This window comes from Saimiri boliviensis, chromosome 15 (assembly GCF_048565385.1).
Source record: "Saimiri boliviensis isolate mSaiBol1 chromosome 15, mSaiBol1.pri, whole genome shotgun sequence".
Classification (NCBI taxonomy): domain Eukaryota; kingdom Metazoa; phylum Chordata; class Mammalia; order Primates; family Cebidae; genus Saimiri; species Saimiri boliviensis.
In genome coordinates this window covers 90751917-90779911 of record NC_133463.1, presented here as the reverse complement: position 1 = coordinate 90779911, position 27995 = coordinate 90751917, and the positions used below count along the sequence as shown (strand labels likewise).

The 27995-nt window shown below is 51.6% G+C and overlaps 1 long non-coding RNA gene across 9 annotated transcripts; it reads left to right on the top strand.

The window, feature by feature from the left end:
- Positions 1-6: 6 nt before the first annotated feature.
- On the top strand, positions 7-27865 carry LOC141581512 (uncharacterized). 9 transcript variants are annotated; one of them, XR_012514203.1, is made up of 3 exons: positions 7-273; positions 18864-25620; positions 26736-27865. It is a non-coding gene; the product is annotated as an uncharacterized LOC141581512 (long non-coding RNA). The 9 variants fall into 9 exon arrangements; XR_012514200.1 differs by having other exon boundaries at positions 17501-25620; XR_012514199.1 differs by having other exon boundaries at positions 5227-25620.
- Positions 27866-27995: the final 130 nt, after the last annotated feature.

Below are 27995 nucleotides of genomic sequence, written 5' to 3'. Positions count from 1 at the left end.
GGTTGGAGCCCGCGGTGGGCGTCCCCAGGCCTGCCCCGGCTCTGGGGGACTGATGGGGAGGCCGAAGCCCAGAGAGGGGCTGAGACCACCCCCAAACCCCCCAGAAAGGTGGCGCCTGAGCCACGGCCAGGCCCGGCCTCCTTCCACCCGGCCCTGCTGTGCGCGCGGCGGGGCAGACCTGGCGAGGCCGGGCAGGGGACCAGGTCGGGGTGACAGTCGCTGACGCCTGGACGCGGCTAGTCCTGGTTGCGCTCAGGGGCCGGAGGCTCACGGGTGAGCAGACGTGTTTGGGGTGTGAGCCCCGGGGAGGATCGGCGGAGCAGTGTTGATTGGGGGTCTCGCCTGCAGAGTGGGGCGGGGGAGGGGAGGACGCCGGCACCCCCCAGCCTGGGCTTCCTGAGGTCATCTTGTCCCTGCTCCCGCCCCAGGCTGGGCTGCTCCTTGGCCATCCCCCAGGCTAGAGCAGGGAGACCGGCAGGGGTTGGGAGGTGGTGGGTTTTGGCTTCCGCCAGGGCACTGGTTTGGCCAGGACACCTGGCGGTATCTGCTTCCAGTCCATCTTCGCAGGCTGGGGCGCCTTCTAGGCAGACGGCCCTTCCCTGTCTGGCCTGACCGGCTTGTGGGTGCCTCTCCTACCGCCAGGCCCTCTCTGAGGGGTTGTGGGCCCTGGGGCTCTGCCACCTGTCTGTTCTCCAGTTGACAGTGCATTTCCTTTCTGGGTGACAGCGAGGGCGAGTGTCAGGCAGGAGGCTTCTGAATCCCACATGGGGGTGGGGGGAGGGGTGGGGGGATGTGGGGGGGGAGGGGGTGGGGAGATTCGAGGGAGGGTAGGTGGCCAGGAGAGGGCTGGGGCGAAGAGACTCCTGTCACACCTCGTCTCGAATCTGGGGGTGCCTTCAGTGTGGCTGTTTGTCTTGCATGAGTGGGTGTTTGGAGGCTGAGGCTGGCGCTCTGTGTCACGAGATGTCCTGGCTGTGGTATGATGGCGTCGTGGGTGGGGCTTCCATAGCTTTGGGGGCGATGCCCCAGCTGTCTCTGGGGTCAGGAGGCATCCAGTAGGCTGTGGCCTGGGGGGTCCCTGCCTCTGAGTCTTACCTGGGGCACAGGCTGGGCTGTCTGTTTCCGTCCTGGGAGCATTTTTTCTTGCGCCTGTGCTGAACTTTAGGCTGGCCCTGATTGGGGAGCTCAGCTCTTCCTGACTGTCCGGGAGTTCCCGCCCCACCCCACCTTCCTACACCTGGAAGGAAATTTGGCAGATTTTTGTCCTGATGGGCGCACACGTCCCACCTGCATTCTCTTTTGATTCCAGAGTATCCTCCCCTCTGGAATGCTGGTGGTGAGGGCACGGGGCTCTGTCTGTGCAGGCAGCACCAGGGGCCATCCCTGCCATGGCAGGGGCTCAGTAAGAGTTGTGGGATGAGAGCATGGGTGGGCTTTGTCCCCTTCAGGACAGGACTCTCGGATTGGAAAACACGCTGCATCAGGAGGGGGCTGTTTGGGAAAAACTCTGAAATCATTTTTTCCTGTCTCTCACCCAACACAACACAGAAGACATCAACACAGGAGACTCCCAAGACTGTTGGGGCCAAATGTGGGGGATGGGTGTTTCCCCACCCTGAGCGAGCCCTCAGTTCTGTGGCAGACACGGGCCGGGTGTCCTCCAACACCATTTCCACACAGTACCTGGAGATAGCGTCAGGTCCCACAGGGTGAGGGCTCAGCCCCAAGACCCCTCCCCCTCACACACACCAGCTGAGAGCCCAGCCTCTAGCGCTTTTCACCGGCTGGGTCCACAGTGAGGTTCCTCTTGTTGTTAGAGGAACCCCTGCTCACCAGGCCTCTGGTTTAATGGAGCATGACCAGAGTGACTCCATCCTGAAGTGGGTCGGAGGCACTCACAGGCACCTGTAAGGTTAATGCTTATGGTCTAAGAATAGCCATGCTTCAAGCTGGCCACCAGTTATAATTACAGAACATTTACGGCCATATGGGGCATCTCCCAGCAAGCCTGCAGACTGTCCAGATGTCCCGAGAGCACAGCCCACTCTACTCAGAGATTATGTCAATGAGCAGGCTGAGGTTGGAGGATGAGCTGCAGTGATGGGACCCACAGCCCCCATCTTTAGTGAGCGCATCTGCACGTTCCAGGGGTAACCGTGGCTCCCACTCACAGACGGCGGCTGTGCCTCCTCCTGCTTTCTAAGCATGCCCCACTCTGATGGAGTCGTTTCTAATAAACCTGCTTCTCTCACTGTGCTCTGTGGCTCACCCCAAATTCCCTCCTGCTCGACAGCCAAGAACTTGCCCTTAGGATCAGCTCGCCCTTAGGGTCTGGATCGGGATCCTGTTTTCCAGCAATACTGCAACGCCTCCCCGTTTTGCATTCAGCTGATTTGCAAGAGTGGCTTGGGGAACTCAGGGAAGCCCATTTACCGTGAATGATAGAGGGGCACAGAGGAAGGGGCACCGGCGAGGTTCCGGGAAGGGCCCTGCCAGGAACCCCTGTGTGCTCAGCATTCCTTCCCCCAGGGCGGGGCACGGATCCGCTATGAAGGTGGCCGGTGATCAGAAAGAGGGGGAGGATGAGTCCTGCCTTGGGGCAGGTGAAAGGGGAGCAGGAGACGTCAGAGATTCTGTTTCTACCCGTAACTGTAACAAGGGCCGAGGGAGTCACAAGCCGGGGCTGGACCAGTGCCACCTCTAAGCCCACACCACTCCCTCCTCCTCACACAGCAGCCCTCCCGAGCACAGAAGCACAGCAGTCACGAGACTAGGTAGGCCTGCCGGACGTGGAGGCCTTTGCTTTTTAATTTTTAAGTTTTTAACTCAGGCAACCTCCGGTCCAGAACAGGGGCAGAGACAGTCCCATGCCTAAGAGGCGTTTGGCCCAGTTGTGGAGGACTTCCGTCCGGGTAGCTTCTCTGAGATGGCAGGAGGAGGCCGGTGGGGTCTGTGGGGAGAAGTCCCGTGGGACAGAAGGGCCAAGCCAGTGGCGGCCCTCCGAGGGAGAGGGCGCAAGCTTCACGACGCCCGCTCCACCCACACTCAAGAGAACGTTGCCGTCAGGACTGCGTTAGGCGCACGTGGCGTTTGGGGGGCACGTTTGCTGTGGGCTGCTGCCCAGTTCCGTCCTGGGTCTGGACTCAGGCGTGAGTGCCGTCAGAGGGACCCGGTCGAAGGCCTGGCCCAGCAAGCAGCATCGGGAGCTGGAAAGCCAGACGCTGCTGCCCCGTGAAGTCCGGGCCGGTGGCCTCACGGAGCCCCTCACTTGCTGGGGCCGGGAGTTGAGGCCACAGATGAGCTGTGCACTGGCTTCTGGGTTCAAGAGGAAGCAGCCTCACCTGGCTTGTGTGCTCCTAGGACGGGTCAGCCACCGGAGATCTGCCAGTGGCCATGGGCGTGGGCCCTGTCCCGGCCTGATCTTTCTCTGGCTACTAGTCAGGGCTCTGTCGGGAGCGTCCCTGATTCTGGCCCTCACCCCTCCACCCAGCCCCTGCTGCTGCTGCCTGTGTCTCCTGGAAGGCAGGGACCCTTGAGCCAGCCAGGGGGGCTGACGGGGAGTCAAAATGGCAGCACGGGGCAGCCTGGGTCGGGACGGGGCAGGCTGGGCGGGACCCGGCTGCTGGCTCTGGTGGGAGGTAGGATGTCTCCCAGCCTTGACTCTCTGGCTGGGCTGCCATGAGCTTGCTGCCTGACTTCTCTGTGCCCAGGCCCCACATTCCAACGTGCAGCTGGTCCTCTGCCCTCAGCCCTGGTTCCCGCCTCTCCCAGGGCGTGGTCCACAGTGCTCCCGGGGTATGTAGCATCTGCTCCCCCCACTGGGGCCTTAGGCTCCTCCTCCAACTTCCACTGCCACCGTGCCCTTTGCCCTGGCCTGGCTCCAGGCCTCCCTGTGTGGCTCCCTGGCCGCTCCTCTTGGGAGATCTTCCCCGAGCCAGGGGAGACCCTTCCCGCAGAGCGACTGGGACAGCTCTCAGCAGTTGCGCGGTTGCCTTTGCCAAGGTTGAAGCCGTGCAGGGAAAAAGGAGATGCAGCCACGCAGGGTGTGCGGCCCACGCCTTTTCCAAAGAGGGTTTGGGGGCTTCAATATTTACATAAAGAAGTGGCCAGAGGGGAAGGAGGAAAGGAAGCAAGGTAGGAGGGTCGCCTTCCTGTGAGGCTGTGATCGGTGCCCACTGCTCTCCAGGTTGCGGGTGAAAGCCGGGGGCAGAGGAACAGTTCATTTGTATTTTTTCGTTTTTGTTTTTTTGAGATGGAGCCTCACTCTGTGACCCAGGCTGGAGTGCAGTGGTGTATCTCAACTCACCGCAACCTCCGCATCCCGGGTTCAAGTGATTCTCCTGCCTCAGCCTCCTGAGTAGCTGGTATTTCAGGCATGCGCCACCACACCCGGCTAATTTTTGTATTTTTAGTAGAGGTGGGGTTTCACCATGTTGGCCAGGCAGGTCTCGAACTCCTGACCTCAGGTGATCCACCTGCCTCGGCCTCCCAAAGTGCTGGGATGACAGGCGTGAGCCACCGTGGATGGCTGATTTGTTGTTCATTTACATTGCTCGGTGAGGGAGGCCCCCTGGAGTGACATGTGGCTTTCTATCTTGCAGCTGTTTGCTTAAGGACAAAAGGAAAGGCAGGTTGTGTGTGTGTGTGTGTGTGCGCGCGCGCGCGTGTGCGTGAGAGAGAGAGAGAGAGAGAGAGACAGAGAGTCAGTTTCTAAGCTTAGCTTTTCCCTTTGGCAGTGAGTTTGGGGTCCCAAGATCTTATTTTCCTTTCTGTCACCCCACTTGGTTTTGGGCTCCGTGACAGCTGGAGCCGGCTTCTGTGTGATGAGTGCCTCTGGATGGAAACGCCGGTGGGTGGCATTGCGTGTGTGTGAAGACGTGGAGGGGGATCTCTGAAGGAGTGCCTGACGGAAGTCCAGCAAGCCTCACCCAGGGAAGCTTCCTTATTTGCGTGGTCACATTTGGTGGGCCCTGAGGGAATTGCTTGTGGAAGCTCAACAGGCCTGACGGGGGGCAACCGTCTGCTCGTCCATCTGGCCCAAAGGCCACCCATTGCCTTCCTGGTCAGAGGTCATCCCTCCCCACCTTGAGTGGATCAAAGACAACCTCGCAGCACCTGGTGAAGGTGACGTTGGGTGCTGAGCGAGGTCACCAGCATCTATTTCGTTTGTGTATTTTGCATCGGCTGGGATGGAAAATGCTAATTTTACTGGATTTTCCTGTGCAGCTCGCTGGGCAGTATCTTGCAAAACTGGAAGTTTTTTCCCTGTGGTTCCATGAAGTGGAAAAAGGTGATTTTCCTTTGTGATGCGGCTGATCCCCCACAGCTGTGGTTGCGGCTTCGAGCTGGGTTGCCAGGGCAGCTCAGGGAAAGGGAACCCGAAAACTGGGCATGCCAGCAACAGGGTAAGAATGTCTTCCTGGGCCGGGTGTGGTGATTCACACCTGTCATCCCAGCACTTCTGGAGGCCAAGGCGGGCAGATTACCTGAGGTCAGGAGTTCGAGACCAGCCTGGCCAACATGGTAAAATCCCCATCTCTACTAAAAATACAAAAAAAAAATTTTTTTTTAAATAAAAAAATTAGCTGGGCATGGTGGCAGGCACCTGTAATCCCAGCTACTTGGGAGGTTGAGGCAGGGGCATCACTGGATCCCGGGAGGCAGAGGTTGCAGTGAGCCGAGATTGCACCATTGCACTCCAGCCTGGGAAAGAGCAAAACTCCGTCTCAACACAACAACCACCACCAAACATCTTTGTGAGGCTCGTCTGAGGCTGCAGCAAATCTGAGCACCACGGGCTATGAAGCCGTCTTTCCGTGCCGTTCCGTCACAAGGAGGTCAAACACGAGCTTGGGACCCCTAGACGCCCACTGCTCAAGCCGGTCCAACAGGCTGTCACCGACAGACTTTGCTGCAGGTGCCTGGAGCAAACACCGGAGGAAGTTTCCCTCTGGTCTTGGTTTACGTCCTTGAGAGGGCAGCTTTGTGACAATACGTGGGTGTTCTCTCCTGGTGTCCGCCATCCTGAGGGCAGGGATCTTCAAGTTCACGTCAGGTGGCCGGTCCAAGAGAACCAGGGGTCAGACAGGAGCGGCACACTCTTCCCCTGAGCGGAGCCTTGGAGAGAGTTTTCTCTTAAAAGGTCTCATCCCTACAGGGCTTTTATCATCTTTTGCTTTCTTAAGCTCATTCCTGAGAGTGGATTCTTGCGGATAGTGGAGGTGCCTACTTTACCCGCTTTCCGGAAATCCCTTTTGCCGAGATGGTAAAAACCTGAAACAGTGCCATCTGGACTTTAAGAGGCCTTTTGGATTGAGTCGCTCTTGCAGCCGGCTCCTGGGGGAGACAGTAGCCGTCACCTCGTGCCGGAGGCCGGCCAGCTGAGGCTCTGGCGGTTCTTCGCAGTAGCGGCATGGGTTCCGTTCCTGGCTTTGCGGGTGAGTCCTTCGTGGACTTTTGCTGCTTAGTGATCATTTTCCTCTCTGTGGACAGCTTCTGATTTTCTGTCTTGAACTACCTTTGGGGAGATTCTAGATCTTGTAAAGGTCACTTTTATCTCTTTGGAGTCACTTTGCACGTCTGTGGTTGGGTCATCCTCTTAGGTAAGGCTCACTGATTTACTGTTAGTGAAAAAATTCAACAGCCAGAAATATTGGCCTTTTGTGCTGGCTGAAATCTGGTAATAAAAGATTTTAGGCCGGGTGTGGTGGTTCACGCCTGTAACCCAAGCACTTTGGAGGCCAGGGAGGGCGGATCACCTGATGTCGGGAGTTCAAGACCAGCCTGACCAACATGGTGAAACCCCGTCTTTAAAAAAAATAAAAATAAAAATAAAAAAGATTTAAAAAGGATTTTTCTTAAGAGCTCTGTAGTTAGAACTCGACTTCATTAAAGCTGATATTTGGGCTGTATTTGTGCAGAGATTGTTTTAAAGCCCCTGCTCTCCCTCTGAACGTTTCTCAGTCATTGGAAGTCTGTCTTGATTCTTCGTTTCTGTCTATTTAATGTGTCATGTGTGGTGTTTCTATAAAAGAGCTCTAAGTAATTGGCTTAAAGAAAAACAGGCTAAAAGCTGGGAGACGGCCAGGCAGAGCGGCTGCCGCCGCAGGGTTAGCGTTAGGGTTAGGGGGGTGACTGGCTGCTCCCAGGGGGTCTCAGTGGAGGCACCGGGAGTGGGCTGCGGGAGAACGCAGAAGCTGGGCTCAAGCGGGAGGACGTGGGCGCCCTGCACGCGTACCACGCACCGGGACTCCTTACTGGTCCCCAAGACTCCGGGAGAATGGGTGAGTTGAACTGGCAAGGAGCAGCCTGCTGTCACTACAGGCGGAAGGAGAATCCTGGAATCCCGGCTGGGGGAGACCCGTTAACCGCCTTGGACACTCGAGGTGGTGGGGAGACCCGCCGAGAGGTTGTGGGGGCAGCAGCCCACTGAGGCACAGCCCGGAGGGTTTGGCGCAGGAGAGTCCCTAGCAGAGCATGGCCGGGGAGGGCCACCCCCAGGCTCGAATTCCTCCCATAGGAGCTTTTAGCCCTGGGGAAACTGTTGGATATGATCTTTGCACGGCAGTCTTGCCCATCAGATGGGGCCAGTCTGACCCGAACATGCCTTCTCTCCCAGGGCCCAGCCTGGGCATGCCTGCTTGCAGGCCAGCTCTGGGTGCCCCGGGGGTCCGCAGCGCAGCTTTTGCACTGGGGCAGGGGGCATGGCTGATTGGTGGAGAGCTCCAGCTGGGCAGCCCCCATGGCCATGTGCAGCCTGCCCACTCCCTCCCCACACTGCAGCTTCTCTGGGGAGCCACCGCCACCCCCATGTTGCTTTGCTGTTGCACGTCTGTGCAGGTGGGTTTTGCTTTTCTTGCCCACCAGTGTACCCGTGTGTTCACACCCTGCCCTGCCATTGCTGTGCAGTTTGCCCCCTGCCCCCTGCCGACTGCCACTGCAGTTGGAGCCTTGGCAGACACAGAGCCAGCCCCAACTCCCTTGCACCCCACTCTTGCACCACCACCGCTGCGGGAGTGAAACTAGGCACAGAGAACAGTGGCCCCTCCCTGCCCTGAGTGACCACCCTGCCTGTGGGGCACAAAGAATGCCATTGGCCTGGGCCTGCCAGTGCCCCCCTCCATGCCAACACTACCACCTGCCCCCCAGGTAATTTCTTCTGCCACTGTGGTGAACACCTGCATGGAAGCAGGCACCCAGCAGCACCTGGCAGCACCCTGCTGCAGCCAGTGAGTGTGCACCCTGTGCTGCTGCCACCATGGCTGCTGGCATGTGCAGACAGGAATGGATCCTGCTCCCACTGCACTACAAAATGTGTCGGCTGGCACCACCTATCAGAGTGTAGTGACCGATATCCAGGAGCACCTCAGTCCCTCAGTGCAGTTGATTCCTAACCTCCTGGAGCCAGAGAACAAAGCTGGGGCCTGATACAAGTCTCCCAGTTAGAGCACACAGTCCCAGGAGTTGGGAACTGAGCCTTGGCACCCTAAAATCTTCCAGAAGCAAAGCCATTCAGCCGAATCCACCTTATACTACAATCAGATTCTCAAGGTCATCAAATAGGATGAAGAAAAGAAAATCATCCAAAGGTTAACAACTTCAAAGAGTGCAGGAACATCAGCCCAAAAGATAAGAAAGAACCAGCGCAAGAACCCAGCCAACATGAGCCAGAGTGCCAGCTTTCTGCCAGACGACTGCCCCGCCTCTCCAGCAAAGGCTCTGAACCAGGCAGAGGTGGCTGACGGGACAGAACAGAATTCAGAACATGGACAGGAGCAGAGATCATTGAGGTTCAGGGGTGCGTGGATACCCAGCCAAGGAGGCTGAGAGTCACAGTCAAATGGTGCAGGGGCCGACAGACAAGACAGCCAGTGTAGAAAAGGACGTGACTCACCTGGTGGAACTGAAAACCACACGATAAGACTAGCTTTCTAAGCCTGGCGCGGTGGCTCACACCTGTAATCCCAGCACTTTGGGAGGCCGAGGCGGGCGGATCACGAGGTCAAGAGATCGAGACCATCCTGGACAACATGGTGAAACCCCGTCTCTACTAAAAATACAAAAAATTAGCTGGGCGTGGTGGCGCATGCCTGTAATCCCAGCTACTCAGGAGGCTGAGGCAGGAGAATTGCCTGAACCCAGGAGGCGGAGGTTGCGGTGAGCCGAGATCGCGCCATTGCACTCCAGCCTGGGTAACAAGAGCGAAACTCCGTCTCAAAAAAAAAAAAAAAAAAAGACTAGCTTTCTGAAATAAGACAGTCAGACAAGAATGGAGAATAAAAGAATGAAAAGGCGTGAACACAACCTCCAAGAAATATGGGATTCTGTAATCCAAGTCTGTGACTTGCTGGTGTCCCTGAAAGAGGTTTGGAGAGTGTAAGCAACTTGGAAGACAAATTTCAGGATATCATCCAGGAAAACTTCCCCATCCTAGCTAGAGAGGTTGATGTTCAAATCCAGGAAAGGCAGAGTAAGATATTTCAGGAGAAGATTATCCCCAAGACAAACAATCATGAAATTCTGCAAGGCTGAAATGAAAGAAAAAAATGTTAAAGGCAGCCAGAGAGAAAGGCCAGGTCACTTACAAAGGAACACCTATCAGACTAACAGCAGACCTCTCAGTAGAAACCGTACAAGCCAGAAGACACTGGGACCAATAGTCAGCATTCCTAAAGAAAGTCCAACCCAGAATTTCATATCCAGCCAAACTAAGCTTCATAAGTGAAGGAGAAATAAGATCCTTTTCAGACAAGTAAATGCGGAGGGAATTGGTCACCACCAGACCTGCCTCACAAGAGCTCCTGAAGGAAGCACTAAATATGGAAAAGAAAGACTGTTACCAGCCACTACAAAAACGTACCAAAGTGCACAGACAAGTTATGAAGCAACTACAAACAGATCTGCATGCTAATCAGCTAGCATCATGATGACAGGATCAAATCCACATATGTCAATACTAATCTTGAATATAAATGGGCTGGCCAGGTGTGGTGGCTCACACCTGCAATCCCAGCATTTTGGGAGGCCGAGGTGGGCGGATCACGAGGTCAGGAGTTCGAGACCAGCCTGTCTAATATGATGAAACCCCATCTCTAATTTAAAAAAAAATACAAAAATTAGCCAGGCATGGTGGTGCATGCCTTTAGTCTCAGCTGCACCAGAAGCTGGGAGGTGGAGATTGCAGTGAGCCGAGATCACACCACTGCACTGCAGCCTGGGTAACAGAGCAAGACCCTATCTCAAAATAAAAAATAGAAAAAAAAATACAATGAATATAAATGGGCTAAACACCCCAATTAAAAGGCACAGAGTTGCAAACTGGATAAAGAACCAAGATCCATTGGTTTGTTGTCTTTAAGAGATCCATTTCACATGCAGTGACACCCATAGGCTCAAAATGAAAGGATGGAGAAAAATCTACCAAGCAAACAGAAAACAGTAAATCAGGGGTGGCAATCCTAATTTCAGACAAGACAATCATTAAACCAACAAGGATCAAAAGAGACAAAGAGGGGCATTACATCATGGCAAAGGGTTCAATTCAACAAGAACACCTAGCTATGCTAAGTATGTGTTCACCCAACACTGCAGCACCCACATTTATAAAGCAAGTTCTTAAGCACCTTCAAGGAGACTTAGACTCACACGCAGTAAGTGTGGGAGACTTTAACACCCCACTGACAGTATTAGACAGATCATCGAGGCAGAAAATTAACAAAAATATTCAGGAGCTGAACTCAGCACTGGATCAAATGGACCTGATAGACAGCTTCAGAACTCTCCACCCCAAAACAACGGAATACGCATTCTTCTCATTGCCACATGACGGGTACTCTAAAACAGATCACATGATTGGACGAAAAACACTCCTCAGCAAATGCAAAAGAACTGAAGTCCTAACAAGCAAACTCTCAGACCACAGCACAACCAAATTAGAAACCGAGACTAAGAGAAAAAAAAAAAAAAATCACTCAAAAACATGCCACTACATGGAAATTGAATAACTTGCTCCTGAATGACTTTTGGGTAGATAATGAAATTAAGGCAGAAATCAAGAAGTGTTTTCAAGCTCATAAGAGCAAAGATACAATATACCAGAATCTCTGGGACACAGCTAAGACAGTGTTAAGCGGAAAATTTATAGCACCAAAGGCCCACATCAAAAAGTTAGAAAGATCTCCGTTTAACCACCAAACTTCACAGCTAAAAGAACTGGAGAACCAAGAGAAAACCCACCCCAAAGCCAGCAGAATACAAGAAATAACCGGAGGCAGAGCAGAACCAAAGGGGACCGAGACATGAAAAACCATTCAAAAGATCAACAAATTCAGGAGCTGTTTTTTTTTGAAAATGTTAATAAAATAGATAGATCACTAGCAAGACTCATACAGAAGAAAAGAGAAGATCCAAAAAACACAATCAGAGATGACAGAGGAGATATTACCACTGACCCCATAGAAATGTAAACCATCGGAGAATATTATGAACACCTCTATGCACATGAACTAGACATCCAGAAGAAACGGGTACATTCCTAAACATATACACCCTCTAAAGACTGAGCCAGGGCCAGGTGTGGAGGCTCACACCTATAATCCCAGCACTTTAGGAGCACAAGGTGGGTGGATCACTTAACGAGTTCGAGGCCAGCCTGGCCCACATGGTGAAACCCCATCTCCACTAAAAATATAAAAATGAGCCGGGCGTGGTGGCGCGTGCCTGTAATCCCAGCCACTTGGAAGGCTGAGGCAGGAGAATTGCTTGAACCTGGGAGGCGGAGGTTGCAGTGAGCCGAGATTGCACCACTGCACTCCAGCCTGGGTGACAGAGCGAGACTCTGTAAAACAAAAAACAAATAACAACAACGAAAAACTGTTCCAGGAAGAAACTGAATCCCTGAACAGACCAATAATGAGCTTCAAAATGGAATCAGTAATAAATAGCGTACCAATGAAAAACAGCCCAGGAGCAGATGGATTCTCAGCTGAAGTGTATCAGACGGACAAACAAGAGCTGGTATCATTGTGGCTGAAACTATTTCAAAAAAATGGAGGAGGAGAGCTTTCTGCCTAACTCATTCTATGAAGCCATCGTCATCCTGATACCAAAACCTGGCAGAGGCACCACGGCAAAAACTTCAGGCCAATCCTTGCTGAGAACCGATACAAAAGCCCTCAAGAAAACGCTGGCAAACTGAATCCAGCAGCATCTCAAAAAACTTGTCCAGTAGGGCGCGGTGGCTTACGCCTGTAATCCCAGCACTTTGGGAGGCCGAGGCCGGTGGATCACAAGGTCGAGAGATCGAGACCATCCTGGTCAACATGGTGAAACCCTGTCTCTACTAAAAATACAAAAAATTAGCTGGGCATGGTGGCGCGTGCCTGTAATCCCAGCTACTCAGGAGGCTGAGGCAGGAGAATTTCCTGAACCCAGGAGGCGGAGGTTGCGGTGAGCTGAGATCGCACCATTGCACTCCAGCCTGGGTAACAAGAGTGGAACTCCGTCGCAAAAAAAAAAAAAAAGCAAAAAAAAAAAAAAAAAAAAAAAGCAAAAAAAAGCTTGTCCATCACGATCAAGTGGGCTTTACCCCTGGGAGGCAGCGTTGGTTCAAGACACGCACTCAGTACGTGTGGTTCATCACATAAACAGAACTAGAGACGAAAACCTCAGTAGATTCAGAAAAAGCTTTTCATAAAATTCAATACCCCTTCAAGTTAAAAACTCTTAATAAACTGAGTATTGAAGGAACATACCTCAAAATAATAAGAGGCATCTCTGATAAACCCACAGCCAACATCATACTGAATGGGCAAAAGCTGGAAGCATTCCCCTTGAAAACCAGCATGAGGTAAGAATTCTCTCTCTCACCATTCCTGTTCAACACAGTATTGGAAGTCCCAGCCAGAGCAATCAGGCAAGAGAAATAAATAAAGGGCTTCCTGTCCAGGCGCGGTGGCTCACTCCTGTAATCTCAGCACTTTGGGAAGCTGAGGGTTGAGGCAGGTGGATCTCTTTGAGTTCAGGAGTTTGAAATCAGCCTGGGCAACACAGTGAGACCTCGTTGCTACACACACACACACACACACACACACACACACACACACAAGCAAGCAAAAAATTAGCTGGGCGTGGTGACTTGCAGCTGTAATCCCAGCTCCTCAGGAGGCTGAGCCAGGAGGGTCACTCGAGCCCAGGAAGTGGAGGTTGCAGTGAGCTATGATTGTACCACTGCACTCCAGCGTGGGTGACAGAGTGAGACCCTGTCTCAAAAAAAAAAAAAAAATGGTAATAATTAAAAAGGGCATCCAAATAGGAAGAGAGGAAGTCAAACTAGCCCTGGTTAACATGATCCTATATCTAGAAAAGCCCATAGTCTTGGCCCAGAAGCCCCTTAAGCTGATAAACAATTTCAGCAAAGTCTCAGGATACAGAATAAGTTTACAAAAACCACTAGCCTCCCAAAGTGCTGGGAACTAAGCTGGAGGAATCATGCTACCCAGCTTCAAACTCTACTGCAGGACTACAGTAACCAAAACAGCATGATATTGGCACAAAAACAGACATATAGAACAAAGGAACAGAATAGAGACCCCAGAAATAGGGCCACACACCTACAAGCATCTGATCTTCAACAGAGTCAGTAATAACAAGCAATAAGGAAGGAACCTCCCTATTCGATCAGTGGTGCTGGGCTAAGTGGCTAGCCATATTCGGAACGATGAAATTGGCCCCCTATCTTTTACCACATACAAAAATGAACTTAAGATGGATCAGAGTCTTAAATGTAAAATCCCAAACTATAAAAACCCTGGAAGACAACCCAGGCGATACCATCCTGGACATGGGAAATGGCAAAGATTTCATGACGAAGACACCAAAAGCAGCAGCAACGAAAGCAAAAATGGACATGTGGGACCTAATTAAATTAAAGAGCTTCTGCATAGCAGAAGAAACGGTCGGAGAGTACACAGACAACTTACAGAATGGGAGAAAGTTTTTGCAAAATATGCATTTGACAAAGGTCTAATATCCAGCATCTATAAGGAACTAAAACAACTTTACAAGAAAAAAAAAAAAACCATGAAAAAGTGGGCAAAGGATATGAACAGACACCTTTCAAAATAAGGCGTACATGCGGCTGACAAGCATATTAAAAAAAGCTCAACATCACTGATCATTAGAGCAATGCGAATCAAAATCACAGTGAAATGCCATCTCGCACTAGTCAGAATGGCCATTATTAAAAAGCCGAAAAATATCAGATGCTGACAAGGTTGTAGAGAAAGGAATGCTTATACACTGTTGGTGGGAATGTAAATTAGTTCAACCGCTATAGAAAACAGGGTGGCGGTTCCTGAAGAACTAGTATTAGACCCAACAATCCCATTACCAATTATATACCCAAAGGAACGTAAATTATTCTGTCATAAAGATACGTGTGTATGTTCACGGCAGCACTATTCACAATAGCAAAGACACGGAATCCACCCTAATTCCCACCAATGGTAGACTGGATAAAGAAAACATGGTACAGGTACATCATGGAGTATTACGCAGCCACACAAAAGAATGAGATCATTTCTTCTGCAGGGACATGGATGGAGCCATCATCCTTAGCAAACTTAGGCAGGAACAGACAACCAAATACTGCGTGTTCTCACTTATAAGTGGCAGCTAAATGATGAGGACACATGGACACAGAGGGAACAACACACCCTGGGGCCAGCTGGAGGGTGGAGGGTGGGAGGAGGGAGAGGATCAGGAAAAATAGGTAATGGGTACTAGGCTGAGTACCTGGGTGACGAGATGATCTGTACAACAAACCCCTGCGACACAAGTTTACCTAGATAATAAACCGACACATGTTCCCCCGAACTTAAAATATAAGTTAAATTATTTAAAAAGAAGAAAAGTAAGTGCTTAAATCAAACACCGTCAGAAAAATAGAAACTTTAATGCCTTTTTGGTCATATGACTAATAATCTTTGAAAAATCAAGGCAGTTAAAAGATTATTGCTAAAATAATAAAATGAATGTCTTAGAAGTTTAGACATTTGGTCTAAATTAGGAATGCTTAGTAGTTTGCTAGATGCTTTAAGGCCATAAACTGCTTCTATGACTTTTATTAAGTATTTGACGTGTCTGTTTCATAGCCATTAGATTCTAGGAAGGCCTGGGGCACATGGGCTTAGCTAGGTCCCCTGGTGAGGCTGGGAAGAGTCATACATTACCTGCAGCGCTCTTCTTGTCCGGGGCTCTCCAGGCTTTTTTTTTTTTAAAGACAGGGTTTCACCATGTTGGTCAGGCTGGTCTTGAACTCCCGACCTCAGGTGATCCACCCGCCTTGGCCTCCAAAGTGCTCGGATTACAGGCGTGAGCCGCCACGCCCGGCCAACTGGGTTCTCCAGTCTTATACATGGTGAAAGCTGCTTGCTTACCAGGCTTGTCACCGAAAATAAAAGTTGCTAAGAGTTAACAGTATAACATGTACTTGAGACTACTGGAGATTCCCATGCAAGGTGTCAAAGGAAAGTAGAATGCGTTCTTGGAAAAAGGTTATAAGAGGCTTGGAAATATGCTTTTTGTTAAACAGAATGTCATTTTGTCTAGTGGAGAGATTTTTAAGGGTTGCTGTAAGCTAAAAGAGTGACGGGACAAAACTGAAGGTTGAAGCAAGTCGTGAAGGGTTGGTGAAGGGCGGATCTTGTACAGGATGTGGTGCGGATATGAGCAAGCTGGCTAGGATTTAAAGGGGATTATTTAGTTTTCTCATAGGTTGAACAATGGAAGTAAAGCATACTGACGCAGGGCCAGAATCCGGGCCCATATGTTGGACTCACAGGGCTTTCTTAGAGAGCTGTTGTGTCGTTTAACAGAAAATTATAAAGGGTTATAAAACATTTATGGAAATTTCGTCTTATGTTCAAACTAAGATGGGATAGAACTTGTTTGTAAGCTTTCATTAAGAAGCAGATTTAACGTTAATAGTACACTAATGGAAAGGCGAAATTTGGGTTTCTTTTTTGAACAAGATTTTCATGTAGTACTAAAAAAGAATGAAAGGTTTTTGTTTGCCTTTTGAAAACAGCAGGAAAAAAAGGCAGGGGAAAGCAGAGACACTCACTTGGCCCCACGCCCTCTTTTTGGGTCCTATTTGGAAAGCCGAGCCTCCCCTCTGTCAGTGAGGAATTTCCCCTTTACTTATAGTGACCTGGACTTTCACGTTGTAATAGCAAGTGTTTAATTAAACCTTTGATATTTGACAAGCTTTCCAAAGTCAAATTCTAAATTTGGCCTTAAAAAAATTCTGATAAAAGTCCAAAAGAAGCATATTTGGTTTATTTGGTATATTAAAATCATACAGGAAGCATTGTCAAGTTTGAAACGGTATTTGGCTTTATTTGGGCTAAATTTGTATGAATGTGTTATCAGTATGTGTTCCAAAAATTGTATAAGATTCCTGTAATTCTGGTATGTCTCAGTATATGTTATCAGTAATCATTAGGATTGGTATGTTAAATTATTATGTGCCACAGAGATGACCAGACTTTAACTGTGGCTGTTCTGAGATTTCATTATCCACAATTCTTTTAGTTTATTTTCTAGGTGGTTTTATAATCAGCTATAGAACTCTGACAGGTGCTCTTGAAGGCAAGTTTCTGGTAATTTTGGCAATTGTGACATTAGAATAGAGGCAAAACTTCCAAGACTCCCATGGAGAACTAATGTGTTCATGAATACTGAGCAGAACAGAAGTAAATTACATAGACTGAACTAATGGAAGACTGGAGGAATCTTTTCATTGCTTTTTGTTTGAAATACTGCTAATTCTTTTGTTTTTCAGAGTCTAGAAAACCTTTATTTTTTCTTTTGAGCTGTTTACAGCTTTTAACAACTGGGTAAAGTACACTCCTGTGAGTAAGCTGTGAAGCACATTTCTGTCTACCTGATTTCTTTAGAATTTGAAAACCATTCACAAGTATACTTAATTTACGGCAGTATAGTTACTTGCGTAAGTTCAATAAGGATGTATTTCCTTTTGTAACAGGATATAACTGGAGACACTGGTTATTTTACCAAGGCTTTGACTGGAATGACATGCTTTCAGATACAGACAGACTGCTTTCAGGAGTCAAAGCTGATTATAAAATTGGCCTCATCCTCTGTGTACACAGTCACTGTACAGAGTTCTGGCCTATAGTATGTAAAGAATGTCACTTTCTGACAGGCTCAGGAGCCTCAAATTATCTTGGGACCTTGAGGAGAGGACGTTGCCCAATTTATATAGTATTTTCTGTCACCAATAAATCATGGCTGGGCTCAAGGCTTAAAAAAAGTCAAATCTGAGATTCCTTATGGAATAAAGTTCTGGCAAAGCCCATTTTAAGAAGGGCCTATATGGCAAATAATAATTCTTGCTGACTATGTATACACTCAGGCCAAGTATAATAAGACTCACAATTATTTTAAATAAACTTGTCCTACTATGCTTTGTCTTTAGTAAAAACAGGTACTGGGCTGGGCATGTTGGCTCACAGCTGTAATCCCAGCACTTCCGGAGGCCCAGGCAGACAGATTGCTTGAGGTCAGGAGTTCGAGACCAGTCCGGCCAACATGGTGAAACCCCATCTGTACCAAAAAATACAAAAGTATCCAGGTGTGGTGGCATGTGTCTGTAATCCCAGCCACCCAGGAGGCTGAGGCATGAGAACTGCTTGAACCCGGGAGGTGGAGGTTGCCTGAGTCTTGCTAAGGCACAGATAGGAAGGATTGTCGGCCATTTTTCTGGAGGTTTTAAGATATGCAACTTCCCTGTTATCTGCAGGATAAGTTATTCCTGCAGATAACACCACGACAGCAGGTTGGCTTTTCGAGAAATCTTTCCCAGTGTTTTTGCATGTCTGACATACCATGGCTCCATCTGGACCCAGCTGGGCCTGCCAGTCCTGCACCTGTGACCCCACTCAGAAGTAACTCCATCCTCAGGACTCAGCTTTGACCCCCTGTGATTTCATCTCTGCTCCAAGCAATCAGCAGCAAGCACCCGCTACCTGGCTCCCTCACCGCTTCCCCTGAAACTGCCTTTGAAAACCCCTAACCTGGGGGCTTTGCACGAGGGTGTTTGTGTGGCCCCATCTCAGCAGCATGGCTGGCCTCAGTCTGCTAAACTCCTTCCTTACTGCAATGCCACGGTCTTTATGCAGCGGGCAGGCAGAGCCCCTTGGGTGGTTACAAAGTGTTATCTGAACAGAGAGGTCCCAGAGAGGCCGGCTGGACACTGGGGACCTGGGGCTACCTTTGTTGATGGCGGATGAGATACAGAGTGGGAGCCTCCCATCCCGATGCACCTGAAGAAGATACCGCCTCCCATTTGGCAAAAGGTCCTTTCTTCCCGGCAGCCTCACGCACCTGGTCCGCGGCCACCTCTGCCATGCTGGGGTCCTCCACACCAGTGGTTGGTGTTGGTGGGGAATCTGGGAGCCACCCTCTCAGACTCTCGTTGAGGGGGTGCTGATCTCCCTGTCCCTGGGGCTAGCCTGGAACTGGGCCTGCCAGTGGCCACCTGTCCGACCCTGGGTCAGGAGGCTGGGAGGGCTGCCCACTCACTGCTCCAGGGCCTGCCCCCAGCTGCCTCCACCCTCAGGCACTCCTGGCCTGTGTGTCTGGTCTGGTCCGTGGTGCTCACACAGGGCAGGCAGGCTGAGGGCAGGGGTCCCACGTCAGTGTTCTGAGAACTAAACTCTGGCCTGTTTTCTTCTTTTGCCCAAGTTCCTACCAAAGGGGTCTGGGGAGTCTCCCCTACAAACAGTACCATCTCTCAGATGGGTTTTATTTAACCCTGTATCACTTGGCTCCCTTTCCAGCCTGGCTGTGGCACAGCATCGCGTGACAGATGGTGAAGGAAACTAGATATTTTAACTTCATATACGTTTCTTTGCCGTATCTTGAAGTAGCCCTGCAAAGCTGCCTCTTGTGGGAAATGTCTACATTCTGTAGAGAAACCCCTTCCCTTCCGGAGGCCTTTGTCCTGAGCCAGGAGAGAATCAGGTAAGAGACTAACACCTTTTAAGGAAACTTTCACATTCCCTTCTCCCTGAAACCTGCTACCTGCATGAGAACCTTCGTGTGGAAATCCCTTAACCCAGACATTCCTTTCTATGGATTCCAGGCCTTTTTTTTTTTTTTTTTTTTTTTTTTTTTTTTTTTTTTTTTTTTTAATGGAGTCTTGCTCTGTTGCCCAGGCTGGAGTGCAGTGGTGTGACCTCAGCTTACTGCAACCTCCACCTCCCGGGTTCAAGCCATTATCCTGCCTCAGCCTCCCAAGTAGCTGGGATTACAGGTGCCCGCCACCACACCTGGCTAATTTTTGTAGTAATAGTAGAGACGGTGTTTCACCCTGTTAGCCAGGCTGGTCTCAAACTCCTGACCTCAGGTGATCCACCTGCCTTGGCCTCCCAAAGTGCTGGGATTACAGGTGTGAGCCATTGTGCCCGGCCTTACAAGTGAATTTTTAAAGTCAACAAGGGGGGCGGGGTGTGGCTGATAAAAGCTGTTTGTCCGGAATTCTGATTGGTTCACAGCAGTGATGTCCTGAGTGATTGGCTGGACATGGTGAAGCTCGAGGGTGTGGGTTGGCTCGTCCAGTGCGGCATTCTCAGGCAAAGTCATCACTGCTGGCCATGGTGCCCCGGGAAGTGGGTCCATAGCTCAAGGCGGTAGCAGGATGCACCTGCTCTCCTGTCAGCGGCTCTCTGGGCCTGATCATAGAAAGGACTCACATTTCTCAGATAACATTCTTCTGTTTTCTCACTCCCAGCAGGGTGAGTGCCCGCCTGCTTCCCAGCAACCCTTGGCACACAGCCAATTGGAGGGGCGAGGACCCTGCCTTTGGGACAGGAGCCTCTGTTGACTCTGGTGCAGGGAGCCCCAGCCCTTCCTTCCTGCCTCCTGGGCCACAGAGTCCCTGCCATTCCCTTTCCCTGCCACCACCCACTCCAGCTGGGCTCTGCCGTGGCTCAGGGTGGCTCCTCCGGGCCCACTCTGGCCTTGGGAAGACCCTGAATGCCTCCGGTGGCTGCCTCTCCCCGCAGTACGGCACCCAGCACCTGATGGGGATGGTTTGCTTGGCCAATCTGTCGTCAAGCTCCTGAACCTCCCCGGGGGCCTCTCTGTGCATTTCCTCCATGTTCAGTTTTAGCAAGAATCCTGCTGAGTCAATTTAGCCCAAAACCTGCAGCCTGAATGTCTGATTTTTCTCACATCTGATGGGGTTTCTCAGCCTCTACCCAGGGCCGTCAGCCGAGTGGAGACTGAACAGTCTCCGTCAGCTGAAAGTTGTTGAGTCACAGCTTGAGGGTGGGGCTGGGAAAAATGTGGGGCTAGAAGCTTCTATGGCCTGAGTCCTCTGAAGAGGTCTGGGCGGGGGGAGGGGGGCGGTGCTCAGCATAAAGATGTTTCTTTCTTTTTTCTTTTATTGTACTTTGGGATCTGGGGTACATGTGCAGTTCACGCAGGACTGTTGCACAGGTACGTACGCGGCAAGGTGGTTTGCTGTCCCCATCCCCCATCACCTAGACCTGGCACTTCTCCCCACCCTCCCCACTCCCTGCTGTCCCAGCCCTAGCCCCCCACAGCAGACCCCGGTGTGTGACCCCCTCCCTGTGTCCATGTGTTCTCACTGTTTGACACCCACCTACGAGGGAGAACATACGGTAAACACATTTCTTTAACCCGGAGAAGGAGTGCAGGAGGAGGGGCAGGCGTTTAGGTAGACTGGTTCCATTAAGAAGTGGCCCCACAGTGATCCGAGGGCAGACGGTGCCAGGGGCGACAGGAGGGCAGGAATAGCTAATCCTGCTGACGTCCAGTCTCAGGTGGGCCGAGGAATGGCTGCTCTCACCTGGCCTTTGTTCTGCACCTGGGAAGATCCGCTTGGAATCCACCTTGTCGGTGTGCATTCTAACAGACTGGCTTTGGGGACCAGGTGTTGCTGATTAAAGTTGCAATTGACGTGTTCTTTTCCTGTTTACAGAAAGATAAACATCTTGGAAGGTTGGGCGGGAAAGAATGTGCTGGAAGGCAGAGAGGGCAGCGGTCCGTGGGGGCAGCGGTCCATGGGGGCAGCCGTGCAAACCCAGCCCCTTCTGCCTTGGGGGCTCCGGGCCAGCACGGCCCACTGAGATGCAGGGTTGCAGCAGTGGCTGTGAGGCAGGACCCTTCGCCAGGCTCAACCTCAGCTTGCCTGCAGGCATAACTGGGCGAGGGCCCTGGGACTTTTCCCGTCACTAACCTCCTGGCTGATCACCTGGCCTTGTCTTCAAGGAGCCATCAGGAGGGTTTAGCCAGAAACTCCCTCGCCCCCGATGGCTCCTCTTGGCGGTTTTCATCCTGAGCCTTGGCTGACAATCCACACGAGCTGGGGCCATATTCAGAGTTGAGCCCACGCTCTGCCCTACTGCAGATGGAGTGGACCTGAAGAAAAGTCTTCCTCACCACGCCTTCATGAGTGTCCTGGAACGGAGCGGTGGGGACTCTGGCCTGGAACCCCATATTCCAAACACAGGTTTCACCAGGCCAGGCCCAGTGCACTGTGAAGCCCTCCTTACACACACACACCAAACACAGAGACACACAAACACACCAAACACACAGACACACAAACACGCCTACCAAACACATAGACATACACCACAAGTGCACACCTTCCAAACACACATGCATGCATGCAGACCTACCGAACCCAAACACACACATCACACACACACCCCTACCAAACACACAGACACACACTGCCAATGCACACCTACCACACACACTCACATCACACACATGCTCACCTACCACACCCCCACACACTATACACACATGAACACCCCCCACACATGCACACCTACCACAACCTCACACACTACACACACATGAACACTCCCACACACCTGCATAACCTACCACACCCCCACACACTACACACACATGAACACCCCCCACACATGCACACCTACCACAGCCCCACACACTGCACACACATGAACACTCCCACACACCTGCATAACCTACCACACCCCCACACACTACACACACATGAACACCCCCCACACATGCACACCTACCACACCCCCACACACTACACACACATGAACACCCCCCACACATGCACACCTACCACAACCTCACACACTACACACACATGAACACTCCCACACACCTGCATAACCTACCACACCCCCACACACTACACACACATGAACACCCCCCACACATGCACACCTACCACAGCCCCACACACTGCACACACATGAACACTCCCACACACCTGCATAACCTACCACACCCCCACACACTACACACACATGAACACCCCCCACACATGCACACCTACCACACCCCCACACACTACACACACATGAACACCCCCCACACATGCACACCTACCACAACCTCACACACTACACACACATGAACACTCCCACACACCTGCATAACCTACCACACCCCCACACACTACACACACATGAACACCCCCCACACATGCACACCTACCACAGCCCCACACACTGCACACACATGAACACTCCCACACACCTGCATAACCTACCACACCCCCACACACTACACACACATGAACACCCACCACACATGCACACCTACCACACCCCCACACACTACACACACATGAACACCTACCACACATGCACACATTCACACCACACACATGCACATCTATCACACACACATTCACACACCACACACACATGCACACACATCATAGACGTGCAAATAGACACACGTTTGTGCACATGCATGCCACACACCACAGCACATCGCATGCGTGCATGTGCATACACGACCCCATATGCACAGGTGTGCTGTGACCCTGGGAGCCAGGCTTTTGGTGACTGTGTACAGGGTGTGTAAAAGGAAACGGTTTTTGAATCAGACACATGGGTGGCATTCCAGAGCCCTCCTGTGCACCGGTCATGTGCTCAGTGCTCAGCGCTGCGGAAAGGCCAGCTCTCCCAGAGACAGCAAGGAGCCCTGCCTGGGCTAGCCCACATGCGCATGCTGGCTCAGCAGAGACTCAGAGACTGGGATGTCCCCACGCGGGCCCCACCACATCCGTTCTGTCCTCTGTGGGCGCACCTTGCCCTCCCGCAGAGACTGGAAAGCCAAGCGCATTTCCCAAACCGCTTGCAGCAGCGTCTGGCGGTGGCATGGGTTCTGTGGCGCACACCAGGTTTGTGGTTTGGAAGGAGGTGCTCCCGCCTCTGTGGACATAGCACGTTCCCCGACTTACAGCCAAACACAGCCGCCTCATTTTGGGCATGTTTTAGGGTCAAGAATTCGGGAAGAGCTCTTTGGGGTAATTCTCTTCTGAGTGTGTCATGTGAGTGTTCAGAAGTCACTGGGCTGCAAGGCCAAGATGGGGGCCCCCGAGGCTGGAGCTCTGCGGGGCTGTCGCCTGCACAGCATACACGGTGTCTCCTGCGTGGCGCTCGCAGGGTGCTGACTTCTCCAAACGGCGCCGGCCTCCTCCGGTGGAGCCTCCGAAGACACCAGGGCGGGGCTGCAGGGTGTTTCTGAGCTCCCTTGGGAGCCCTGTGCCTTATGATCACAGTTTCTGTGGGTTGTTCAGAAACGCCTGCTGGGTGGTGCTCCGTGGCCAGCAGGTCTAAGCCACTTACCCACAAAGGCTGAGGGAGCTGAGGGGCCAAAGCGACCAGCCGGCAAACCCTGTTTTTCAGAAAAAAACCATCCGATTGTGTGTTGGGAACAGAAGCCACAGTGCGGGCGGCCGTGAGGTCCAGGCATTGCTACCCTCGGACCCAGGGCTTAGGTAGCAGAGGGGAAGGAAGCAGGAGCTTCCGAAGGGGTGCACGGGACAGCTGGTCCACCCCTCAGGAAAAGGCAAGAATGTCCCCTGCTCTGCAGCCTATAATTTGCTTGAGGGCGGGGTTCTGTGTTTACAGTAACATGAAGGTTGTTTTGACCTAAGGGCCCAGAACTAGGGTTCCTCGGAAGCCCACGTGGCGGCTTAGCATCCCAGATGGAGTCATTTTAGCCCTCAGCACAGGTGGTCCCGCTGAGTGATGTGGTCTGGGGTGAAGCGATCTGAAGGCTCAGCGGCGGCTGGAGGACCCGTCTCCACGATAGTGCACCGAACCTTTGGCAGGGGGCCTTGGTTCTTGGCACGTATGTGGAACCCTCTGCAGGTCCTCGCTGAGTGTCCTCGCGTGTGGCCTCTCCCTCCACACGGGGACCCCAGAGAGCGCTGCGGAAGCTGCAGTGTTCTTTGCAACCTCGTGTCTGAAGTCACACGGTGTCACTCTGCCACATTCCATTTGCAGGACGTGAGCTGCGAGCCTCCAAGGTTGATTCTGCCTCCAGAAAGGAGGAGCAGTTGGAACATATTTTAACAAAGACGTGACTCTAAGAAAATCAAAAGATGAAGTGAGTTATGTAATATCGTGTACTCTTTGACGGCAAGAACTTTGAAAACCGAGAGGAAATACATTACCAGGATCGGTGGAAAACTTGGGTAAATGAATAAAAATGGAAGAAGTTGGCAGGTCCGTTTCACATTTGTTAGTGCAAAATGTGCCAAGACCAAATGGTTTTCAAGCTGACTTCTTCCTAATTGGTAAGGAACAGTTTCTTCTAGTATTTAAAAAAATATTCCAGGAAATAGAAAAAGGTGAAAAAATTTCCAATTCATATTTATAGCTAATGTAACTTCGTATCAAATTTTGAGATAGTATAGGAAAAATACTCCAATTTATTTAGTAAAATGGATGCAAAAATCCAAATAAAATACCATAAATTCATGCAGAGTCATTTATTAAAGATCAACATGCCATCATGACTTAATATTTGGAAGTATAATATAATATATTACATCAATATACTGGAGCATAAAAATCATGTAATTATGTTGTAATTAGTCAAAAAAGTACTTGACAAAATTTAGCAGCCATTTCTCATAAAATCTTCTACTTAAAATAAAAGGGGGCCGGGTGTGGTGGCTCACACCTGTAATCCCAGCACTTTGAGAGGCTGAAGCGGGAGGATCACTTGAGGTCAGGAGTTCGAGACCAGTCTGGCCAACATGGTGAAACCTCGTCTCTACTAAAAATACAAAAATTAGCCGGGTGTGGTGGCGCACATCTGTAGTCCCAGCTACTCAGGAGGCTGAGGCGGGAGAATCGCTTGAACCCGGGAGGTAGAGGTTCCAGTGACCCGAGATCACGCCACTGCACTCCAGCCTGGTTGACAGAGTGAGACTCTGTCTCAAAAAAAAACGTAAAATAAAATATGGAATTAAAATAATACACCTAAAAAATCACACCTACTTAAAAAAAAGAACAAATAGCATATTAATTGATGAAATATTAACAATCAGCATTAGAGTCAGGAAAAACCTGGGGTTGCCTGTCCCGTTGCCCCAGTCAGCCTGCATCTGGGGAGTCCCACGGTGGGCGAGGGCAGGCAGGTGCACTCAAGGCCGTGGCCGTCAGGCCGGAAGGGCTGACATTCTCTCCTCCCTGCAGGAGAGAGGGATGCCCACGGAGAAGATCCAAAGGCTTTGTTCATCTGATAACCTACAGAACCAGTAAGATGCTTTGGGTAAGCGATTGAACTTATAAAACTGCTTTTATGTGCTGGCAACAACCAGTTAGTTATCATAGAAACTGAAATAATAACAATGAGCTCTACATGTAACAAGCCAAAAGCAATAAAATTGTGCCTAAGAAAATGTTTAATCCATGGCAAGATGACGAGCCAGCCCTGGCCACCGGCCGCTCGCCCCAGATCAACCCTGCACAATGGCAGAAGGACACCCTGCCTAGCCCTCCTGCGGCTGGGGCCGGAGGCCGGCCTGTGCATCCAGGATCTGAAAGTTCTTTTGCTGTAAGGCACGGCACACTGACACCTGAGAGGCGAAAGGCAGAGTGCTTTGTCACCTACAGCTCCAAGTGGGGAAGGCTGCCACAGGGCAGTGCCACATCAACACCCAGGGACGGGGGAGCAGCCCCCTGCGACTGCCGCTCGGCAGCATGAGGGGCCGATCAGAAAGTGGTTGGGTGTGGGCTTAGCTGGCTGCTCAAGGAGGGAACTGACCGGCCTCTAGGGCCTCAAAACCGGGTCAAGACGGCACATCAGAAATAATAAAACCCACGATGCATCACCCCCCAAGGCCAGAAGGGCAGAGTGTGTCCCAGAGTGGGGTGACTGCCGCCTGCACAGATACACCCGCAGATGTGGGCTCGGGGTGTCCGCAGGCACCGCCTGACATCCGCCCATGTCTCCGGGGCTCCCCTCAGGGACCGGACCTCGGTGCACAACCCTGCCATGGCTGAGCATTGCAGCTGCCCGGCAGCTTTGCCTGTCCTCTGCAGGGCCCCTTGCTTCACCCTTGACCTGACTGCTCATGCACCTCCTGGCATTGTCGTCATCCCCTGTGGGGTTGGTGCGACTTGGTGATGGCTAGCACACAGCTGTCCCTGTAGGCATTCGCCCCTAAGACCCTCCAGGCCGCTGAGCCATCACATGGGCTAAGGGGTAGTCCTCCCTGGGATGCTCGCTCAGGCCACGGTCAGGGAACCCTCCGTGACCAGCCCATGCCTCGAGCCAGGGACAATCCAGGCCCCACGCTGCACTCCAGGTGGCCCTCCCTCGCCAGGCAGGCTGCGGCTGGCTGGTCTCAAATCGCATTTGCTGTCTGTGTTCTTGGCTCACAGCCTGCTTGGGTCCTCTTGGAGAGAAGGACACGAGAAGGATGTTGCACAGAAAGAGTTTCCAACGTCAGCACAGTCCTGAAAAAGCCTCAGCCAGCCAGCAGGTGGCCTTCAAGCCAAAGCTGCCCACCAGAGGGCTCTCGCATGGGCAGAAAAACGGCCGGTTCGAGTACCCTCTCCTGCCCTGTCCTTGTCGGGAGCAGCCAGAGGAAGCCCCAGGCTCAAGCGAACCAAGGAGGCTCCTCCATGCACCCCGTGGAAGAGGGTCGGGCCGGCACACCTCCTCGGTGGCCACGCGGGGCCAGCAGGGAGCAGCCGTGAGCTGCAGTCACGGGGATTCCTGTGGCGTCGCCGCCGCCTTCATGCCTTGCATGCTCACATACCTGTCACATCTCTCCTAGGGAACGCAGACAGTTCGCCTCTCAGCATCCCAAGTGGGGAAGGACGAAGTGGGCCGGCCTGGCCTCCTCCCCGGTCCCTGGGGATAAAGAATGGAGGAGCTGCCAGTGCTAGAGAGCACCGCGCTGTCCCTGTGTCCCGTCTGAGGCGGGAGAGGCCTTGCAGGGTGAACTTGGGCTTTCGAAACAATTCAGAGGGTGAGGCCTCACCAGCAGAGCGCAGAGAAACTGAGGCAAGTTCCGGATTTTATCTTGAGAACGGCTTTGATTGATTGATTGATTGATTGATTGAGACGGATTTCGCTCTCGTTGTCCAGGCTGGAGCGCAATGGTGCAATCTTCCCTCACTGCAGCCTCCATCACCTGGGTTCAAGCAATTCTCCTGCCTCAGCCTCCCAAATAGCTGGGATTACAGGCATACACCCCCACACCCAGCTAATTATATGTGTGTGTGTGTGTGTGTGTGTGTGTATTGTTTTCAGTAGAGACAGAATCTCACTGTGTTGGCCAGGTTGGTCTCAAACTCCTAACCTCAAGTGATCCACCCGCCTTGGCCTCCCAAAGTGCCAGGATTGCAGGTGTGAGCCACCACGCCCAGCCTTGGATACTATTATTTAATATCCTTCGAAATAAAAAATAAGAATTTTAAGAGGCTTTTATTTTTGACAAAAGTTTGAACTACAAGATACTGAGACAAGTTGAATTCTTGGGAAAGTACGCTGAATTGACAACAAGCAAGAGGGAATCTCTGGGGGGTGGATTGGTGCCGCCAACAAACAGGGCGCTGGGATCCAGAACTGAGGGCCCGCAGCGCTGCCGGGGTCTGCTGTGCTTAGCTGCGGGTCTCCGACAAGCTCTGGCCACG